Source organism: Nycticebus coucang, chromosome 1, assembly GCF_027406575.1.
Source record: "Nycticebus coucang isolate mNycCou1 chromosome 1, mNycCou1.pri, whole genome shotgun sequence".
Lineage (NCBI taxonomy): Eukaryota > Metazoa > Chordata > Mammalia > Primates > Lorisidae > Nycticebus > Nycticebus coucang.
The window spans coordinates 181708735-181730813 of record NC_069780.1 but is presented as its reverse complement, the minus strand read 5'-3'; the positions used below and the strand labels follow the sequence as shown (position 1 = coordinate 181730813).

The 22079-nt window shown below is 42.7% G+C and overlaps 1 protein-coding gene across 2 annotated transcripts in view; it reads left to right on the top strand.

The window, feature by feature from the left end:
- Positions 1–1550: 1550 nt before the first annotated feature.
- BASP1 (brain abundant membrane attached signal protein 1) overlaps positions 1551–22079 on the top strand; it is a 52660-nt gene continuing 32131 nt past the window's right edge. The window contains exon 1 of one of the 2 annotated variants that reach the window (XM_053592845.1): positions 1551–1801. The gene's annotated coding sequence lies outside the window, so the exon portion shown is untranslated. Of the gene's footprint in view, positions 1802–13143; positions 13355–22079 lie in introns of those variants that run through there. The other variant, XM_053592854.1, reaches the window with a different exon arrangement.

Genomic DNA, 22079 nt, shown 5'->3' with positions numbered 1-22079 from the left:
ATTTGAACATTTCCAGTTTGCATTGTATTGATTTAATTTACCCCAAATGAACTACGCGTTCAGCAGGTTGTCAAGTGTTCCCACCGCAAAATCGCTGGTGTAGTTAGGTTGACATCGTCACCTCGCTTAATTTAGATATAGTTTAAATTCTGAAAAGTTTACTTTCCTGTTAAGTGAAACTGCACTTACCTTCCTCCAGCTGAATTCGGAAATGCGCTTGCCTTTGGCGCCTTCCCCCCTAAATATAGTTATATTTTGTCACCCGATTCGGGAGGGCGACCTTGTCCCCAGGTTCACGGGCAGGTCCGGAGACCCAGAGCCATCCTGGAGAACAGACAGATCGCAGCTCCGTGGTTTTTTTCTTTGCCGGGACGTAGGCGAGCATGAAAGCGATCCAAATACAGCCAGAGGGCGCCACAATGCCGCAAATGGAAGTTCCAAAGGTGGCGATGGCTTTTGCGGGAAGGTAGAATTGGCTTTTGTCTAACGCAAGATCTACCGCTGTAAACGATGTGACGTTATGTTATCTTTTTGCATTTCCCTCTTGCCAACAAGTAAGCAAGGTGAGCGTATCTCCCAAATCTGGTGGCTATTTTGTGTCCCGGTGTTACACAAAGTGGTCGCCCCCCGGGACACCCGGACGCACCGCGGTTGGCCACAGCTTTGACTCGCGCGCTTCCGAGCAGCATTGCTGCAGTTCTCTTCTGAGAACTGGTGGCCTCCATTAAAGCACACACATCAAAAAAATAAAAAATAAAAAAATCGACGGCCCCTTTCCTGGGGCTCCTCTCTTTCCTCCTTCCTCTGCCAAGTCCCGAGAGCATCCTTGGAGGGGCGTCGCCGCCCGCCCCGGCAGCTGGACTGGGTCGGCAGCGCTGGCCCAAAGCTGCAGCCAGCCCGGCTCTGCCCGCGGGCGCCGGAGCAACCCGGGGTGCGCAACTCGCCCGCGGAGGTGCAGCCTAGACAGTCAGCCCAACCTCTCTGCCTGCCGGGGCAGCGGAATTTCAGCCGGACGTCGGGAGCGGGTGGGATTGGGGTGCTGAGAAGGGTAGCTGGTGTCAGGGGGCGTCATTCATCACCTCGAGGCAGCCCCTTAAGTCTGATCGAGAGCCTGAGCACTTCGTATCCAACCGTTCGTTCCAAATGAGAGAGAGAGAAACCCACTGACAGCCCGGCGCGGCGGGGGAAGGGGGGAACAGGGAATGCAGGGCACTGGAGTGGGAGTGGGAAACCTGAACGCAGGACAGTTGAGGAAAGGCTGCTGGCGGGGCACTGGATGGGAGGGACCAGGATGGAGGGGAGGAGAAGTATGGGGTGACTGTGCTGGAGGGAAGTGGGGGGACAGGCGTGGGGCACCGGGATGGCCCGGGGTTGAAGGGGGAATCGGGCGGGGCACACGGCTGGAGGGGAGGGGAGGTGCGGGAGCGCCACAGTGCTGGGGAGTAGAGGGGAGGCGGGTGGGGCCCCGGGCTGGGGGGGGGAGGGGAGAGAGGCGGGCGGGGTCCGCGGGAGGAGGGAGGCTGGGCGGGCGGACGCACCGGGGGAGGGCGCTGGGCAGGAAGGGGAGGGGGAGCGAGCGCGAGAAATGCAGAGGCTGCAGCAGCGGCGGCGGCGGCGGCAGTAGCGGCAGCGGCGACGGCGGCGGCGGCAGCGCTCCAACTGGCTCCTCGCTCCCGACTCCGCCGTCTAGCCGGGAGAGAGCCTCCGCCAGCGGCCAGGCACCGGGCCGGACGACGCCAGCGACCCGGGCCCCTCGGCGGCACCGCGCTCACCCAAGGGGCGGCACAGGCACCCAGAGCCGGTAAGGAGGCGCGCCCGCTGCCCCCGCCACCACCGCGCACCCCGGGGCCTCCGCGCCCCACCGCGCCCCGCCCCACCTGAAGCCCCTGGGTTCTCTCGGCGCCCGTCCGCAGCCGGGGTGCCGAACCGGATTGGACGGCGGCTGACATGGGGTGCCTCTGTGAGGGCTCCGTTGCACTTTGGGGATCCCGGGTGATGAGGGGACGAGGTGGGCGGCTTCGGACACTTGAGGGCTGGGGAGGATAAGGGGATGGCGAGGTTGATAAACCCAGCTGGGGACGGGGAGGGGGCTATGGGGGAGGGAAGCTGCTCCGGAAGGAGGAAACTACCGAATGCAAAACCCTTTAAGCACTGTTTTGGGGGCTGAAGGGAGCGTTTCTGTCATCGGAGCCATTCTCAGCCGGGAAGAAAGCGCTGGTGCGAGGGGCGCAGCAGCAGAAGATGGAGGGTGGAGGTGGGGGCGGGGTGGGGGTGGGGTGGGGCGGGAGTAAGTGGAGAAAGAGGACTGGGAATCTGGTCTGATCAGAAGGAAGGGGGTGGCCTTTGGGTTCGGCAAATGGGCCTCCTCGATCCGTGGGGCTCCGGAATCTTGGTTTGAGGTGGCCGAGAAATACGAGGTGCGCACGACAACGTGGTACATCAGCACGTCCTGGGCAGATCACAGTTCCAACCTCGTCCGTGGCTGAATTGCCTTCCCATTGACCTGTGGGCTACCTTGGAGCGTTTTATTTTTTCGAACCTTTGGTTCCGAGAAAGCGCTGGGAGCATCCATCCTAAGCCCCGGCCCGTGTGTGTGTGTGTGTGTGTGTGTGTGTGTGTGTGTGTGTGTGCGCGTGCCCCGGCCCGTGTGTGTGTATGTGTGTGTGTGTTACCTGACAGCGCTTGGCCCTAACCGGGCTCAGCCCAGCAGGCGGCGAAGGTTCGGGCTTTTGCCAAAAGCAATAACGCTGAAACCTGATCCTGGGTTTTTGCTGTCCCTCCTCTGCCCACCCTCCGCCCCTAGAAACAAAAATTGCGGAATCCCTGGATCCCACCGCACACACAATGCGCGGCTACGACCCGCATTCTTTTCATGAATATTCATCGAATTGACTGGGCTCCTTATCTGCCTCCCCAGAGACATTTCCGCCTTGAAACCAACTCAGTGGACTGGCTTTACCCATGTAATTTTCACTCAGCTGAAGTGAGCACAGCGCACATGGGTGCATTTTTAGTACCTGGTACAGTGTTGACACACCTCTGTCTCCCCCGAGGCTACTAGCACTGTGTGTTGGGTTAAAACCAAACACTAGCATCGAGGTGGGCCTCTGCTATAGGGGTGTGGCTGAACACCCCAAGCTCCCTAGGGATTACGGCCGGGGCTAGCAGACCCCCAGTACTGCGGGCAAAATGAATGAATCAGGACTGTAATTACCTATTCCTTTGTCTTGGCCTCGCGCATGCGCCGGAGAGCAGGGTGTGGAGGGCCCTGCAGCCCCATCCGATCTCTCCATCATCCAGCCACCCACTCTCCTCAGAAGCCCAGGAACAAAGGCGTTTGCCCTAAATGTAGCAAGAAACCCTTAGACACCATGACAGTTCTCCCCCCATCCCGGCTCCCTCCATCCCCCTGTGTGTGTGTTTCTTCTTATCCAGGCTCTCTCTTATCTTCTTTGCTTTCTAACTGATTTCAGTTGAACAACAAGATTTGCGTTTATGATAAGAGCAAATTGTGGATTAAATATTTTTTAACCACACACTGTTGTTTTCCTCTCTAGAACTGTCCATTGTTTTTTCCTTGTATCCCACTGCAGTGACGGTAGCTTTCTTAATTTGCATCAATTAGCCCTTTGCCTGACAGATCTTTGTGGCTGGCATTTGATAAGGGACACTGGTCTCAAAACTGACAGTGGGTGTTGCCGTTACTGACACCACTTGGGAAGAATTAAGACTTCTTGGCGTTTGTATGAACAAGATGGCCTACAAAAACCAGAGGAAAGAAAATGGTTACCTAATCAGGATGCTAACCCTTTCTGTTTTCTCTGGATTCAGGCCTCATTGTTTCATTAAGAATTCCAAGGGTGAACCCCATGGAGATGGAAATCTACTGATGAGGAAGGATGGTGGTGGGTTGAAGGTGGTTGATTAGATTCATAAGGCTTCCACTTAAAATTTTTTTTTTTTTTTTTGCAATATCTAACAGAAGCCATGTTGTACGTCTGATGGCTGGTTCTCTTTCAAATAATGTATTTTCCAGGTTATGGCCCTTTAGATTTCTTTTTGGGCTTGTTTGTTTTTCATATCCAAAAGAGGACTTATTGTACATATCAAATAGGAGCTAATATTATATTTTGGCAGTGATAGGTTATGTTTTACAGGATTTTATGCTTTAGTATTCCCAGTAGATCCTGGTGGAATAACGCATGTGGCCTCAAATGGAAATGTCTTTTGTCCCTTCTAATAAGTACTCGGTATTAACCACATTTAATGTGCAAGGCCCTATGCTTGGAGAGAATGTCTGCCTGGCTATCTTCTAGGTGGGAGGTATTACTCCCTTTCTACTCCTTAGGATAGAATGATTTATTGATTTATTATGGTTTAAAGGGCTGTATGTACTGCTTTTTTTCTTTTCCTTTAGGTTATGTTTTGGGGAGGGAATATAGAACAAACTCAGTAGCAAGTATATATCAATATATACCAATATATATACCAATATATACAACATGACCCGAATTCAAGGAGTTTTAAGTTTTTGGACAAGATAATTTTATTTATTTATTTTTTAATTTATTATTAAATCATAGCTGTGTACATTAATGCAATCATGGGCACCATACACTGGTTTTATAGACTATCTGACACATTTTCATCACACTGGTAACATAGCCTTCCTGGCATTTTCTTAGTTATTGTGTTAAGACATTTATATTCTACATTTAGTTGGTTTCACATGTACCCTTTATAAGATGCTACTGTAGGTCTGATCTCACCAATCACCCTCCCACTGCCCATCCTCCCCCCTCCCTCCTCTCCCTCTCCCCCTTCCCCATATTCTTAGGTTATAACTGGGTTATAGCTTTCATATGAAGGCCATAAATTAAAGATAATTTTAAAATTGAATTGAAAAAACTATTTTTAGTTGCTTTATTCCTTTAGCTAACTAGATTTTTGGCAAGCCTTAGCAAGTGAAGAAAGAGCTAATTGAGCCTTTGGATAAAACACACCAACAATGACAATGCCATTTCTATTCTTTAAGTAGTGCTCAGGCTGCCATTGTGACATATGGCAGGGAACCTCCTCTCTCCCCATATCACCTTAGTTTAAATGTCCAATGGGAGATCTCTAAACATTTAGGCTCCTATCTTTGGAGGCCTCTGCATAATCTTCCTGAATTTCAGAACAAACTCATCTTATGGTCTAAGATGTGATGTGTTCCGTCTCTTTAGGTTTTTTGCTTTTGTTTTTTAATTTCACATTTAGAACAATTTCAAGCCATTTTCTTTCCATGGTCAAGATAAATGAAGTATGATATCAGAGAAAAAACTTCCATTTGGGGGAGATTTGATCACTGTAAAACGGATGTTTGTGTTACTGTAGTTTTGTAAAAATTACAAGATTCAAAACTATTTTTGAAAGAAATTAAGCTGTTACATATATACACATATATATGTATAAACATGTGTATACTTATACATACTATAAAATAAAATCTTATGACTAAACTAGTTCATAGAAAATATTATTTTATAGTGCTTTCATATTGGTTTTTCAAAGATAATACATTTCTATCTTTTAAAATATGTATTTAAGAGGTAAAGCCTAGCTAGTTTACTCATAAGCTCATTTCCAGTTTTTCCCAGTGTACCCCTAAAATAAATGGGTTATGTTGAACACTTTGAATGTTCATTAAAAGATGATCATTAATGATGTTCATTAAAAACTAGCAAACCTTAAAAGCTGGAATAAACAATGCTTTCTAAATAAAGGATTTATAAAATTGTTCTGTCTTATTTTTATGATCTCATGTAAAATTTTGTTTTCAAAAATGTACAAAAAGGACGTGTGAATTATTATTTATCAAAAGCAATTGCATTTGGTGTCTGATTCAGTTGACAGAAATGCTTTGATTTGTGCAGGCCTTCATTTAATGCAATTTTTACCTGCTCATTTCCCACCTTTATTTTCTTGATAATTTCCTTAGCTGGTCAAATTGCTAAAACCCACATAACTGGCCAGGAAAAACCCTGAGTACATATACAGAGGAATTGACCTTCTGGGGTGGGAGATGGGTGCGGAATCTTTGTCCTTTTGTCCTTTTCCATGTATTCCATCTCTTTAAGAGTTTATAAGGATAAGCCAGTGACCATGAGCTTTTCTACCTGGCTTAATTATAGTGGATAAATATCAGAAAATAACTGTGGGGTTACAAATAGGATGAATTTTTTAAAAGATAAAAACTTGATTTGGGGAGATTTTTGGAGGGAGGAGTTTTCCCAGGGCATCATATAGAGAAGCTGGTTTTGAAGAATCCCTAGGCACTGGCTAGTATACTTCGAGCAAAACTCTCCAAACCTCACTTTCTTCAGTTCTAAAATTGGAATAATAATTTCTTTGGGGGGATTATAAGAAGGACCATACACTCTAATGGCTGGAGGAAATATATATATTTCCATTTGGAATTTTGGAATTATAAGAAGGACCATTTTGCAATTATAAGAAGGACCACACACTGTATGGCTGGAGGAAAGTCTCAGCCAGCAATGGCTGGCTCTTAAGTCCCCTCAACTTCTAGGTCTGTGTTTTCAGCCATTCAGTGTAATTGACACCACTCCTGGATTTCAGCATATTGAGCTGTATATATTGAATTCAGTATATGGTTCCAGGCTGATTAATGATGACCTGAGGATGTAGGGAGCCTTCAGTCAGAAGTAAAATATCTTAGTCTCGAAAGTGTACCAATGTATCCCACCGTCTCTCCTCTGGGTACACAAATTTGAAATTCTTTGAGGCACCACTGCGGAAATTTGCCCCACAGTGGATTGCCTGCTGTCTGGATGGCCATACCCCTTGCATTTCCCGGCCTGCTTATGTAACACCAGAGGTGCCGTTTATTGAGAACTTATCAGGGGTAGTCTTAAAACCACAGCAAAGGAAGGCTTTTGTGAAATGCGTTTCCTCCACAACTATTGAGACAGACAGCTGGGTGAGTGTCACATGAGAAAAATTGTCCGGCGAAGCTTCTCAAGAGTGAAAGACCACTGTATAGAATCAAGTGAAACAGAATATAGTTAACTTGTAATTTGAGGAGACACAGCCTAACGGGTAGTGTGTTTAAAATAGTAATCTTTTTTTTCCCCTCTAAAAATCAGAAATGGGTTGAAAATGGGAGGCAGAGAGAATCACGTGGTGTGTTTTCACTCTTCTGCACCCTAAAGATTTAAATAACTTAAATATTTATTTTTTAATTTTTTACAGACATGCGTATTTTGTAGGTTTTTGAATAGGGAAAGCAGAGATTTTTTTGACTCGTCAAGGCCAAGCTGGGAGGCTGCGACTGAGCAGACTTGAAGTCTAGGAACACATTCCTGAAAGCTTTAGAGATTTAGAAATAGAAACCACCTGCAAACACAACAGGGACCCAGGGCATAAGGAAACACTCCGAGATAATGTAGGGAAATGGTGTTCAGGGGGAAGGCAAAGCATTTACACAGTATTTTTTCCTCTATTGCTTAAAACATTTCATGAACTTTTCAATTTGTTTTTTTTTTGGGGGGGTTTCATTTTGAAGGAAGGAAAAAGGACTGGACTTAATTGGTTTGTTTTTTGAACTTCTCTTTGAAATGTAATATACAAGGGCTGTCTTCAAAGTATCCAGCCACGTAATAGGAAAAATAGAGACCTACGTGGCTGGATACTTTCTGGACAGCTTTCACATATTTCAGCAAGTGTTCGTACATTGTGTGGGGAGTATGACATTCAGAAAGGATGACTTGGAGGGTTAGGTGTGGTGGGATTGGGCTTTGGAGACTGATTTACTGTTAACATTCTCTGTCATTTATTAGCTGTGTGACATTTGGCAGTTGCTTAGCTTCTCTGTGCCTCAATCCTCATGTATAAAATGGGGATTGTAATAGAGGGTTATTGTAAGAATTAAGTGAAATTATGCCTTTAGGAAAATGCCTCCTGTTTACTCAAAGCATTTGTTAACCACACTCACTGTAAAGTGGAGAGAATATCAATTTTCTATGTCATCAATGTCTGTAGCTGTTCATAAGCTTGGTTTAAAGAGCTCATTGTTACAAGACAGGCTGATGGCAGTGACCTTGGACAGTAGCTGGTAGAACATAGAAGTATGTGGTTTAGAATAATCCTCCAGGCATATGATACCTTCAATGTGTTGGAGAACATCTTTTACCCACAGTGGATAGAAGGTTAGTACAATCCAAACCTCCATACTGAATTGGTATTTTTTTAATTAAAAAAAAAAAAAAAGTGAAAGTCCTTGGAACTTCAGAGATATTCAGGGAATGGTTCACTGAGGTCTGGACTCAACTTGATTAGCTATTATGACCTTGGGTATAGACATAATTCATTCAAATAGCTGAAAATACTTAGGTTTGTTGTGTCCTAAATTATGATGTATTCATTTGCCTTCAAAACAAGTGTCTTAGTCTTTAGTACTAAGATTGATAAGCCACTGTGTTATCTAGTAACATTCCATCCAACTTCCCCACCCCAACATGAGATATACCCTTTTCCATAGTGTGAGTAAAACTGAAGCTTATATTATTTAAAGGTGTTGTCACCTACTGAGAAATCCTTGGAAGCAATTATCCCCTGGGAGACCTTAGTCACAGGGCTACTTTAAAACAAAAAAGAAGTTTTTTGGAATTTGAGATATTTAGGGTGGATCAATCTTGGAATTGGTCTTAACAGTTAAGACTTTAATTTAGGGAGATGCCCAGGTGATATGTTTTTGTCCTTCTGGACACTTGTTCTTTTGCTTTTGAGTGAAAGTAAATTTGTTCTCATTTTGGGTAAATTATTTTTTAATAGTTTCCTTAAAGAGGTATTTGAATCTTGGTGCTTTAGGAGGGAAGTTATATTCTACTTTATTTATCTGTCAGGTGTTCATGTAAGGGAGGGAGCTTTAGATGTGGTGGTTGTATCTATTTAAATGTTTACTTAAAGATTTTTTTTTTAATTTGGGGAAATTATTGGACACATATTGACTATGGTATTTCATACATTTAATAGAATTTTATTACCACAAACAAAATTGTAAGATGCGTTTTACCTGGGTATACATAGCAAATAGAGGGTTAAATATTGTATCTCAGATCCCAGAGCTAATGGAAGGTGGTAGGATTCGAATCCATGCCTGATGGCCTTCTACCCAATTCCATTTGCCGGTGCTACACTGAACTCATAAGCTGTGGCCGTTTTATCTCATGTAATACATATGGTCTGTTGAGGATGAAATGGGTAAACTTTTAATGTGCTAACATCTTCCATATTCATTTAGAGCAATAGTGACTTCTTTAGTTAAAAATTATATACGTGTATCATGGGGGAGATCTGGTGTACAATTGAAATATCTACTCAGTAAATACATTCAATTACCTATGGATTAAAGATGCTTCTTATCATCGTGAACATGGGCTAACAACCTGAAGTCATACTTGTCTTGTAAGATGATGGTGATGGAAACTGTTATTAAGGACCATAAATGGCTATGGATTCGATTGGCTCCTCTGTGGGCCTCCTTACACTTCACAGGTGGAGGTAATAGCCCTGTCACCTTGCCTGTAATTATGCTCTTGGGATACAGATCAGCTACTGTAGATCCCCTGTCAGCTGTGTAGTTAGTATTTCCTGATTAAAGAAATAAAAAACCAAGTCTGACATTGGTTCACCTCTTTGCATTCTGCTTCCATGCAGAACTCATTTACAGAAAGTTGGTGGTGAGTGCTGAGAATCACTGTGCTAACCTCAGTCCTTTATGTCATTGGAGCAGAGGGCCAGAAAGCTCATGACTAAACACTTAGGATCGTAAAGACCTTAGTGACTCGCCCAAGGTCCCATGAGCTGCCCAGGTTATTTCCCACTAAAGCTTCCCTCCTGCAGCCTGTCTCTTCCAGAGACAAGCAGCGACTGTCTAATTGAGTCAAATTCTTACTCACTGCCTGCAACTTAAAAAAACATTTTATTTTTTACCTTGATACTATCTTTTGAAAATCCAGTCCTGATCCTGTATCTCTCTCATTGTCTTCCCCAGAGGGCCTTCTTCTGCCTTCTCAGATACAACACAGAGAGGAACTCACCACTTCCCACCTGCCAGTGCTTTAACCATGTGTCATCTTCGCCCCCAACAAATTAGCCCTCTTTGCCTCTTATGTTGTATACACGTGGTTTCCTTTCTATGCCAGAGTGTATTAAATTAACTTTCCTCATAAAGCTAAATTTTCGTGTTGTATCTTTGCTTTTCTCCTAAGATGAACATTGGTGCAGGATGGTGGTTGGGGGCCGTGATAGCAGATGCACATTAAAAAAAAAAAAGCCAGTTGTGTCATTGCCAAATTACTAGCATTAACTGGCTTATTGGTTTGAGAGGTGCAGAAAATGGGGGATTTAATCATTTTTCTTTAGAATTGGCGTTTACAGCAAATTTGGTCTGATTTAGAGGACTTAAAAGAGCTGTAAGGTACTGAAGTAGTCCTTACAATGTGGAACTTAAGTAAATGCTCAAGTTGCTAAACCACATTATAAAGAGTACTATCAGGATGGTGGAAACTGACCTTAGCAAAGTAAACCATTTGTGTGCATTTGTATTTGGATAAACAGTGATAGTTTTAGGTGAAACAGAATTTTAATTTCATATTTAAAATGATCTACTTGCAGCCTGAGTCAGAGCAAGACCTCATCTCTAAAAGATAGCCGAATGTTGTGGCGGGCACCTGTAGTCCCAGCTCCTTGGGAGGCTTAGGCAAGAGAATCGTTTGAGTACAAGAGTTTGAAGTTGCTGTGAGCTGTGAAGCCATGGCACTCTACCAAGGGTGACAAAGTGAGACTCTGTCTCAAAAAACAAACAAACAAAAAAAGAATCTACTTAGAAATTTGACTAAGTGAAGCTTTGATTCATTCATATTTTTCCAGAGAAACCTGCAATAAATAAGTGACTTCAGTTTTCATAATGCTTATAATTATTATAGTTATGCAGATTCAAAAATTGGATATATTCCTAAAGTAAACCCAAACTGAAACTTCTTTTTTAAGTTAGGAAGACATAGATGTTAGAGAAAAGCTTTTCCTTGTCGAATTTTCTAAAGAACAAGTTTCTTGGATTGCTTGGCGAAGTGATTTTGGAAAGACCCAGATCACTTTTCTCTTGACGGTTCGTTCAAAAAAATATTAGACTGATACAATAACCAAGTTAAATAATAACGTGATCTAATAGCATATCAAAAGGGGACAAAATACCTGGTAATAGTGAGTGGCTCTATTTCTTAGGGATGTGTAGAAGAAAGGTGTCAGAGTGGTTGCGTCCTCACGGAGGGCTGTCCTAGGCTTCTTGAGCTTGCCTAGGAAACCTTCCGGGTACTAGAATATTTGTTGTCTTTGACCTTTACAAATGTTCTCAGCTGTTTCAATAGAGAATAACAGAGGCTATATTTGCCTTAGGTATAAGACAACTGGACAAAAGGAACATTTAAAGAAATCAGTGATTTACAGTGGGAGAAATCTGAGATGACCCCTCTTGTCTTTATCCTGCGTGCTCTCAGAAGGCGGGTGAGGTTGGATGATCGCTTAGGTTTTTATCAAAGACATTAACGTGAGTAGATAAGGTATCCTGGAATCGTCTCTGAATGACTCATTTTCCTAAGGAAAAGGAAAGAATCTCAATTAACAATTGGTCATGATAGTTGTGGGGCTTCTTATAATCACCCAACCTTGGGTAAACAGGGTGAATACACTCTATTGACAGAGGCTTATTGTGGCACTAGGGTTTCCTCAGTAGCCCTGGCGATCTTTTTTTGCACCCTCAAGCTCCAATTTCCAGGGCTCAGCCAACTGGACCTTTGAAACCTGGTTCCAGAACTTTTAAGTGTTTGGTTTTCAGACAAATAGTAACCAGAGTTTGTGTACTGATGTGTTCCAGAAAGGTGTTGGGATAAGATTGGCATTTCCTAGGTATGTGCTGCCTCTTCTGACTCATAGCTGAGTAATTACTGTTTTCTCTCATCTGGCCCAGTGCTGACTCATGACGAGTCTTATTGAAGGTTTGGTTACCCTTTTATTGGATGAAGAGGCAAAACCAGACTATTAATAGCTCACTCCTAACTCGTTTTATTTCTGCCATCCAGAGAACTTAGCTCTGATTTCATCTGTACTGAAGTCTCCTGCGTGGGGGTGGGGGCATTGGGTGTCATCATAAGAGAACTTAGCCAACCTTGGTGCAGAAAGAAATAACTACTCATTGATGATTTCAATAAGGTAAGAGTTGTAGTTTTAAATGGAATGAACTCCTTATGGGAAAGGAGTTCTTTTAACATTCCTAAGATACTATGTTTTACTTACTACTAACTCAACATGTAGAGAATTTAACAAAAAGTGAAGTTAGGAGAAGTCAACCATCTTCACATCCTCCCACCTCTCCCCCAAACCACGTTAATTAGCCCTTCCGGCCAAATAAAGTCACTTTGGTGAACTTTAAAGTTTAATGCTGTCTATGGCAACACATTCTTTGACAGTATCTTCATCCAGCAACAAATACTATCATGCTAAGGGGAGAAGAAAGAGAGGGATGCAGGGAGCAGTTGAGTGGGACAGGGGTACTCATGCCACCACTTGTGGGGCTCCCTTCGGTATTGATCCTCATCGGCCAAGTGTACTTCCAAAGGCGGACCCTTTGTGATTTCTGTAGTGAGTGAGCCAAGACTCTCAGATGAAGGGCAGAGAAGCCCAGAATGACATAGTATTGCAAGAAATGTTTACTGCTGTTTCTAAGGGGAATGAAAGAAGTGACAAATACTGAGTTGGGCATGATTCTTGTTGGAAGAGGGTTAGAGTGAGGGATGATGGGGGATAATATATCTTTTAAAAAAAATACCCTTAATGTATTAAGACAGTTGTTAGTATTAGAAGCACACAGTGTGGCAAACTAGCAGTCCCTGACTTGTCAGCAATTGTCTGCAGAGTTTAGCTGGCAGAGAAAGTATCTGACACACAGAGCAAATGTTTTGGAACACTGATGTGCGCCACGCACGGTTGGTGTGGGGTTGAATGAGGTGGGGGTGAATTTCCACTTCCTTTGGATTTTGTCACACAGTTAGCCACCTCCTTAGCTGGTTACCCAGTTCCAGTCTTGAGAGAAGAAGAGCCTTTTGGGAGCAGCAGTAGCATTTCTTGCTAAATATTAAGATTTGAAAGCCCGGCTGAAGAAGAGGAATTGGTTGTACTTGAGGGAAATTTGAGCACAGTCATTTTGCAGCCTCGTTCCTGGCTGGGGAGGGGAAAACCCTTCCTTTCTGCTCCTGGGAGTGCGCAGATTCCCTGTGTGGGGGCAGGATTTCTGGTAAGTACATTATAGGAAGCAGAACTATGTTGTTCCAGGTCGGCAGTCAGTGCGCTCTTATTTCTGAGCCCTCCTCACGTGCGCAGGGGAGAAAAGGAGCTCAGAGTGGATGCAAGGGTGGGACAGGCCGCCGCAGTGACACAACTGGGAGACGCCCCAGTACGGTGCACCTGTGCCACTCTGGAGACCCTACCACTGGGGCCCAAGACTGGGTGGCTTAAACAATGGGAGTGCTTTTTCATATATTTCATACATTTTAGAGGCTGAAAGTCCAAGATCAGAGTGTGGCAGGGTTGGTTTCTCCTGAGGCCTCTCTCCTTGGCGGGCAGAAGGCTGCACTTGCTGTGTCCTCACTGGGTCTCTTCCCTGTGAGGGCCCATCTCTGGCGTCTGCGTGTCCTGATCACCTCTTCTTCTAAGGACGCCAGTTGGACTGGTTTAGGACCCACCCAAACAGGCTCATTTTACTGTATTTACCTCTTTAAAGACCCCATCTCTCAATATGGTCACATCCTGGGTTATTAGGGATTGGGGCTAAAACATGAATATTGGGTGAGGGAGGGCATAATTCAACCTGTGATAATGATTATTTCATATTTGAAAAGGGGATCTACAGTGCAGGCCATTTGAAGCTCCTGTGCAAATAAATAAATAAATAAATAAATAAAAAGGAAAAAAACTGCTGCTTCATTAGTCCCTGACCTTGAGAAGGGGGTGTGGAGAGTTGATACCATGTGAGCCCTGGTTTAATCCTCATGAGCCCATGTAAGGTGGACGTAAAGGTAGCATCAGACACAAAAGATGCAGCAAGTTCATTGCCCTGAGATTCAGATCACTAGGAAGTAGAGACTAGTACCGGATTCAAAGTCAGGTTCCTATGGTTGCATTGTACTGAGGAAGGCCGAGGGTGTTTGCAGGGCCTGTTCCCCGATGGACATGGACACGGGGCAGAGGCCTCAGAATCCCCAACTTGGTGCTTTAGGCAGGTGCCACCCATCAGCAGGCATCAACGCATGGTGCAACCTGTTTTCCTCCTGAGGCTGTTACAGTATTTTTTCTCTGCCTGCAGGCTTTCCCCATTAGGGTATCTGTGCACTTACATACAGTCCTGTGCCCTGAGCAACGTGTGGTTGGGCAGCTTCTTCACTGTGTGAACATCACGAAGTGTACATTCACTAACCAAGACGGGATAGCCTGCCACATGCCTAGGTATAGGCTCTAGTTTCTTGCTCCGAGGCTACAAACTGCACTGCATGGTGTGTACTGAATACTGTGAACAGCTGTAACACAGAACAATAGTATTCGTGTACCTAAACACATCTAAATATAGAAAGGGTATAGTAAAAATCCAGCTTCATAATCCCAGGGAACCAATGTTGGATCTATGGTCCTATCTTTGACCGAAATGCAACACCTGATTGTATTACAAGAGGGTGAAGAAAGAGAGGAAGGCCTGTGGTGTAAAGAAGCAGCCAGCCTTGAGTTTTCTAAATTAGAATGGCTTCATTCTGGGGCAGCTTATTTTAAAATCTGCAATGGTAGAGAGCCCTTTTCATTCAGATAGAAGAACTGACCAGCATTGGCCAGGTGTGTAGGCTGTTTAAAATCTTGTTCCAGCATCCGTGCTGTTCATTAGGTGCTCACCAATCCCTATTCACCAATTGTTGAAGCCCCATCCCTAGGTACCCAGGATGTGACGATATTTAGAGATAGGGTCTTTAAAGGGGCAACTGCCGTAAAATGAGCCTGTTTGAGTGGGACAGGTTTTATTGGACAGAGATTCAGGGTTGAAGACATTAGAAGACAGGGGATTTAACAAAAACGAGAATAGAAAGAGTAAGTAGCTGGGATTTTGACAGAGGGTAGAGTACAGGGGACTTGACCAAGGGGAAGTCAGAGTGTCAGGTGTCAGGTGAAATCTTCAATGACCAAGATCAAGACTAATGAATCTGTGGGTCTTTCCAGGCGGTGAAACAAGTAGTGATACTTAAGGGGATCCTTTGGAGGGGCATTCTCTCCAAATGTGAGTGTGTTTATACGTCATATTTTTGAGAGGCCCTGTTTTAAAAAGCAGTTAACAACTTCAGGGGTGCCTTCTCGAGCAATCCGGCCATTGCTTTCCTGTTTCAAATTTCAGGTCACGCCGGTCTGTGTGAACCATGGCAATTTAAATATTTCCTCATTTATCCTTAGTGAAATTGAATATAGCCATTTAATTTGACTACTCCAGATACACAAACCACTGGCCTAGGAGAATTGAAAGTTAATGCTGTTTAATATCTTCCATAACAGTTTTCTCTAGTGAATTATCTTCTGTATGATGCATGTGATATGCTGTGTTTTAGAATCTAAAGATTTTAACTCCAGTTTATGCAGCTTCTATTTTCAAGTCCATGTCAGTGGTCTTCCATTAGTGCTCACTTAGGGTCGATAGCAGCTCCTTCCATTCATGCTAGAAAACTTGGGAGCATCTCTTTGTAGTCCCCTTCCAATAGGCTCTCATGTGTGTCCATTGCTCTCTACGCTAAGCCGTGAATCTAATCGAAGCTTCTAGCCATTTCCTGGATCATTGCCCTGATACTCCTCTAAATCTCAGCTTGGCAGTCCTTTGCCTAAGACTTTATATCATAACTCTGTCTTACACCTGGTGTAAAATTCAAAGCCCTGTGTGTGTTCGTCTTCTGTTTCTCTCTTCCAGCTCTGTTCCTACTCAGTCTCTTGCCCACCCTCCATTCTCCCAGTGCTCCAAGCCATTCCTACTGTTCTGCTGAAGTAGTCTTTTCCCCACTGTTGAGGTTACTCCTGGTCCAGATCTCATCTTAAATGCTGCTTTCACAAAGATGCCCCCACACTTCTTGGCACAGGTATTTTTGTCCTTGCACTTAATTAAAACTGACAGGATTATTTTGTGTCTCTGCTCCTCTAGATTAACACACTTGGGAAGCAAGGATGCTCAGTTTTGTAGCTATGTAATAGCTCTGTGTGACAATTTCTGATACACACCAAGTACCCACATCTGTTGGGTGTGGAAAGTTGTCTGCAGTATATTATTTCCATGGAGGGCACATGTCTTCTGAAAGTTGCCTTTGGCTGCTAATGACTCCCACATATGGACACTAAATTTCACCTCATCAGTTGTGCTTACTAGGAAGATGAATAGCTGATGAACTCCAATTAGTGTAATTATTCTGTTTCCAGGCAGTAACCTTAGTAGTAATTGTTCTAAAGCCCTGAGATTACAAGTAATTAGTACTGATGGCTCATGCATCTGAGCTTCCACCCAAGGTAGAATCTGCAAGAAAGAATGAAATCGCACATTATTTGTGGGAAACACATGGTAGTGCATGGTAGAAACTTTTCAGAAATACTGATGAGATGAAAGGATGAAAGTGGGAGCTGTTCAGTTATCATATTTCTAGACCGTTCTTCCAAGTCATTGAGTATGATTGGTCTGCTTCAGATCAGTCATTTTCAAGCAACTTAACCAAATTCATTTTAGTAACAGACTTCGTAAGGTCTCAAATCCTAGGCCCTTAGATGATCATGTGGGCTGAAATCTTTACACAAGTTGATTGTAAATCTAACGAAGTAAAATTGAATTTAGCCCTGGTTCTGTGGGTGCCCCACAAGGCAGAGTCCTGTGAGGTCAGGACCTTCCTTTGTTCATTTTTGGTGGCAGTTTCTAGCACAACCTGCAGTCCAGTGAAGGGCTGAATGCAGGGAGCGGCGTGTTTCACAGCCCTGTGACTCACGGCCCTGTGAGTCTTCCAGAATGTTGCCCTCGGCTTTGCTCTCATACCCCAGGAACCAGCTTGTAATAAACCCTTAGCAAATGTCTTAGTGGATTTTTGTGTTTTTATTAGAGGGGAACGGGCACATTTAAGACAACATTTGTGATGTACTCCCTCCCTTCCATTTTTACATGCTCCTCCATGGTCAGCGTTCATGTTCCAGGGTCACTGGCCTTAGTTTTAACTAAGATTTTTTTTTTTTCAGGTTAATGTGAGGGTACCACTAACTAGGTTACAATATTTGCATTTGTTAGGTAGAGTCCCTCTTGTAGATTTTTAGAGATATGTATTTTCTTGTCTACCCTGAGATCTTGTATTAGGTCAGTGTCCAGTTTTCTTGAGCCAATTCCTGCTAATAGCATTTTTATTGAATAAAAGCCTTCTATAGTTTTTTTTTAATACTGATATGAAATTGATTTCTGAAGCAACCTGTAGTTAAGAAATAATAATGGAGGGGTTCCAGTAAGCATGTTTAATTCTAGCAATGAAATGTACTCACTCTAAAACATTTCTAGATATTATTTGCAAAATTTTATTTATTTTTCGTGAAGTTTTTATTTTCATAGGCTTCCGTGTTACATGTTAAAGCTGTAGTTGTATTTGAGGTGATTGTAAGTAGGGTCTTTACTGTCTGCACGTTTGAGCTTGGTGGAGGTATAAGACGTTCTCATACCACCCATCCCACAGGTATGATCTATACCATAAACACTTTGTACTTGCATCAGTCAATACCTTGTCTTAAATGGATTTTAAATGGATCCAGTTAATGAATTAGCTGGTGGCATCGTCTTCAGCTAAGATTCCTTTGTCTCTTCCTTAGTTCCTTAGTGTCCTTCCCCCAATATACAAAGGACACTCTGATGGATAAGGCGGGAGGGAGCCAACCCTTGGGAAAAGGTAGAGCACAGCTTCAGACATCAAATACACAGGGCATGTCAGTTTGATTTAAGTTGCATAGTAGAAGAAAAAAGGCAGTGATAGCTCTTTGCAATTAAGTTTTATTTCACCATTTTGGCCCTAACTCGCCATACCGCTTCCTGATTTCTCATACATTGAACTTCATAACTTCATATTTTGTTAGGAAACTTTAGCTCACATTGTAGATTACGTAGTTAGGCTCTGTCATTAGCTGCAGTGACATGTTCTGATGTTTGAGCAGCAGTTATGACACAGATGAGTAACTGTGGGACTGATACACCTTTGGATGATGTGTATTTCCAAACAGATGATATTTTCCTTGTTTTTTTTTTTCTTTTTCAACCTTCTGATGTGACTTGATAGTGATGGTGTCATTTTGGTTTTAAAATGGGAAAATACAGAACAGAAGCTAAAGGCATGCTGGGTGTAAGATTCTGCTGTCTCGTTCTTCCAGGAAACATTGGGAAGACTGCATGGGTTTCAGTCTTCTGGAATTGAAGGTGCATAGTGTACCTCGCCTCTTCAATTAGGTGAAAAAATTATTCTATTTCTGCTCTATAAATATGTTATTGGGTTGGATGAACGTGATGTGCACATATACATCTAAAGCCATAAGTTAAAAAAGTATTTTATATCGTTAAAAGATACAAGTATTGCTTTTGTGATGAATTCATTCTTTATTGAAAGATGGGTGGCATTTGTAAGCATATTTCTCAGGTGAAGCCTTTTTAAAGCAGTTCAGATAGCTCCAGTATGCTCTTCAAGAGTATGTTGAAAACATTTTTCTGCACATAAATGGACAACTTCAATGACTTGGGGTTTTCTACTCCATTAGATGCAATGTGGGAAAATATCTACCACATTAAAATAGTGTTTTTTTATTGACGGAGTTAGAAAGTGCAAGAGCCTGTTGTCTTCCACGCAGGAGCTTACAGTGAAGGCAAAGAAGTAAACCAGTAATTACAGAGAGACAAATGTTGGTCTGTAGATACACGATGATATTAGATCTACCTTACACTTGACTAAGCCATGTGAGATATCCCAGTTCAATTCACTATTATTTAAAGAATTTGATGTAAATATTATGTTAGGGAATATGGAGAATCCAGCATTGATTACATTTAGTGCAAAGGTCTTAATCATTAGATAGAAAAGATACTCACATATCAAAACCCAAGTACTTAGGGTTTACAAATTGAAGGTTTAAGTCTTCCAAGAATAGGTAGTTCTTAAGACCCATTAAGAATATACTTTAGATCTTGGGCAGCGTCATGCTGGATCTTTTGGGGGAATGTCCAGCGGGTATACCCTCCTGACAGTCCAGTGCATTATAAGGCTGGCTACCCAACTTGAGAAATGGGAAATATGCAAGATTCTAAGCAAAGCTCACAATATTTTGCAAGATCTTTCAAATCTTTACTATGGGGAAGTTGTTCCCTACATCCAAGGAATCCGTGGAGTAAATAGAGTTTACCCTTTGTTCTAACCTAGAGGAAGATGGAATCTCCAGGAAGACAGGTTGGGGTGCATAGAGATGATTGTGAAATTGCCTGACATACAATGAATGAGGGTGTCTTTACACAAAGAAAACATTTTATTTTGATAAACCTGTTTTGGAAATATTAATCCCAGGATTTCCTCGTGGGCTGGGTGAGTTTAATGTGCTAATATTGATAACTGACCATTTTCCCATTAGTGTTTTTCATTAATATTTCCTTCCATATCTAGTCAGGTGTGGCTGTCACTTTTGCTCCACCATGCTGGTTTCTCTTGACTCTGGAATTGCAAATAGCTTACAGAAGTAGCTGGGACTCTTGACCATGTCTCGACAACTTTAGGGCAAGATTGGGGTAACCAGTCTCTTAGCATTCTTCTGACTTTCACCTCCAGTCTAATTTGTACTACCTGTCACCTCTAATGGATGATTATTTCTCCACAGGGAAACTCTTGGATGTGGAAGCCTTGTCTGCCTGATGGTTGTTTTCCCAGAACTTCAACTAGTAGTTGGTCCAGAATAATTGCTCAATGTGAACGAATGCATTAATCTTTGAGACTACTCTATTTTGGGAAAGAGATAGAAAAACGAATTCCTTTTACATGCATTTAAACCAGTGTTTACATTTGTGGGGATCTTGAGCAGATTATCCAGGAAGCTACTTTCCTGGTTGCTAAAGTGTTCATTCTCTGGTGATGCTCTTACCTTTACAGTTAGATGGGTACTGACACTATCTTAAGAGCACATTGTGAGAGTTAATGTTCATGTCATTGTTGAAAAAAAAGAGGAATATTTTAATACTTGGAATTAAAGATTTATATTAAGACCCTGGTATCTAAAAGTTGAGTGGTTCAAATACGGTGAGTAATACATTGGTTTTGTTTTTGTTTTTGTTTTTTTTTTTGAGACTGAGTCTCACTATGTCGCCCTCCGTAGAATGCCCTGGCGTTACAACTCACAGCAACCTCGAACTTTTGGGCTTAAGCAATTTTCTTGCCTCAGCCTCCCAAGTAGCTGGGACTACAGGCTCCTGCCACAGTGCCTGGCTATTTTTTTTTTTTTTTGGTTGCAGTTGTCATTGTTGTTTAGCTGGCCTGGGTCGGGTTTGAGCCCACCAGCCTGGGTGTATGTGGTCCGCGCCATAACCACTGTGCTAATGCACTGTTTTAATCAGACCCATATCTTAAGAAAAAAGTCTTCATGGGCAGTCTTGATGTAAATAAATCACAACTCTGCATATCAGAAAAACTGGTTGTGCTACTCTGTAATTCAAAAGCTGGGAGTTTTCTGTGTACTTGGAAAGTTTGCTAATGGATTTTTTAGCCTATGCTGTGGTAGACAACCAGAGTTTTTCATGGAGGTATGCCAAGGAAGAGTAATGTGGGTATTCTGATTAGGGACCTGGAGAACTCTTGAGCTCATCTGGAATGCTTTATGAATAAAGGCATAGACTAAGGGTCTATTATTAACATTAGTGACTTGGATGTTCATCATGAAGAGGACAAACTCTAAATCTATTGTTGAACTTGCAGATGTTACAGATGTAGCCTTTGGGAATGAGATGCTTAAAGGGGTTCAACCTGGCTCTTGCTGGTAGGTGACCCTTAATTGCTTTCTAGAGTCACATTTGATTCCCTGTAGTTCTCAGTATCACCAGACCAGCATAAAATACATACAATGTATTAAGAGGCTTTTTATTACATAAATACTTACTTGGGGGGATTTTGTCTTTTCCCAGTTTTTGGCCACATTATGGATCTAAGCAGTTTGACATTCCTATTTCATTTGGTTTGTGACTTGAAATTTTTGTGAATGGTACCTATCCCACTTATCTATGGACCTTTCCATTTTTTCTCTATTCAAACTCCTCTCCTTTTCAGTACAGCAGTGGACATTTTCCTTACAATCTTCTGGATCCGTTGGTTGTCCTCCTTGTCTCAGCTTTCTCATGCAGGAAAAGTGGTCACTATTTTCAACCAACTCAATCTCCATAGCTGGCTGAGTTTTTATTGAAACCGAAATAAAACTTCAAAGAAACGGAAGAAGCTTAAGCCTCCCTTCACTCTCTTTCAACTGACACCTACTGATGTTTATCTTGGAAATTATTTGATGTTTATTTGATGAAACATATAGTTAAGTGTTGATGGAGAAGTAATGTCAAGCTTCGGAACAGCGAGGAGAAACCTATGTCTGGTATTTGGTACAAGTGCAATGTGGAGCCCGTGAGAGCCAGGACAGAAGTGTGTGCTTGAGCTCAGATAGTCTCAACTGCAGGTACTGAATGGAAGCCATGTTCAGCTCAAATCTGAACTTGACCCATCTTTCCCCTTCATCTCCTGCTGTTTCTTCTTCGTCCCAGATTGTCATCTTCTTTTCTGGCACTGTGAACTGTTTGTAATTTCTGATAAATATCTGATGTGTGGCATAAATTTTAAGACTACTTAAACATGACTCATAGTGAATTGTATTTAAATATTGATAAGTCTTCATGAGTTTTCAAGGACTATGTGGGAATTTCTTTT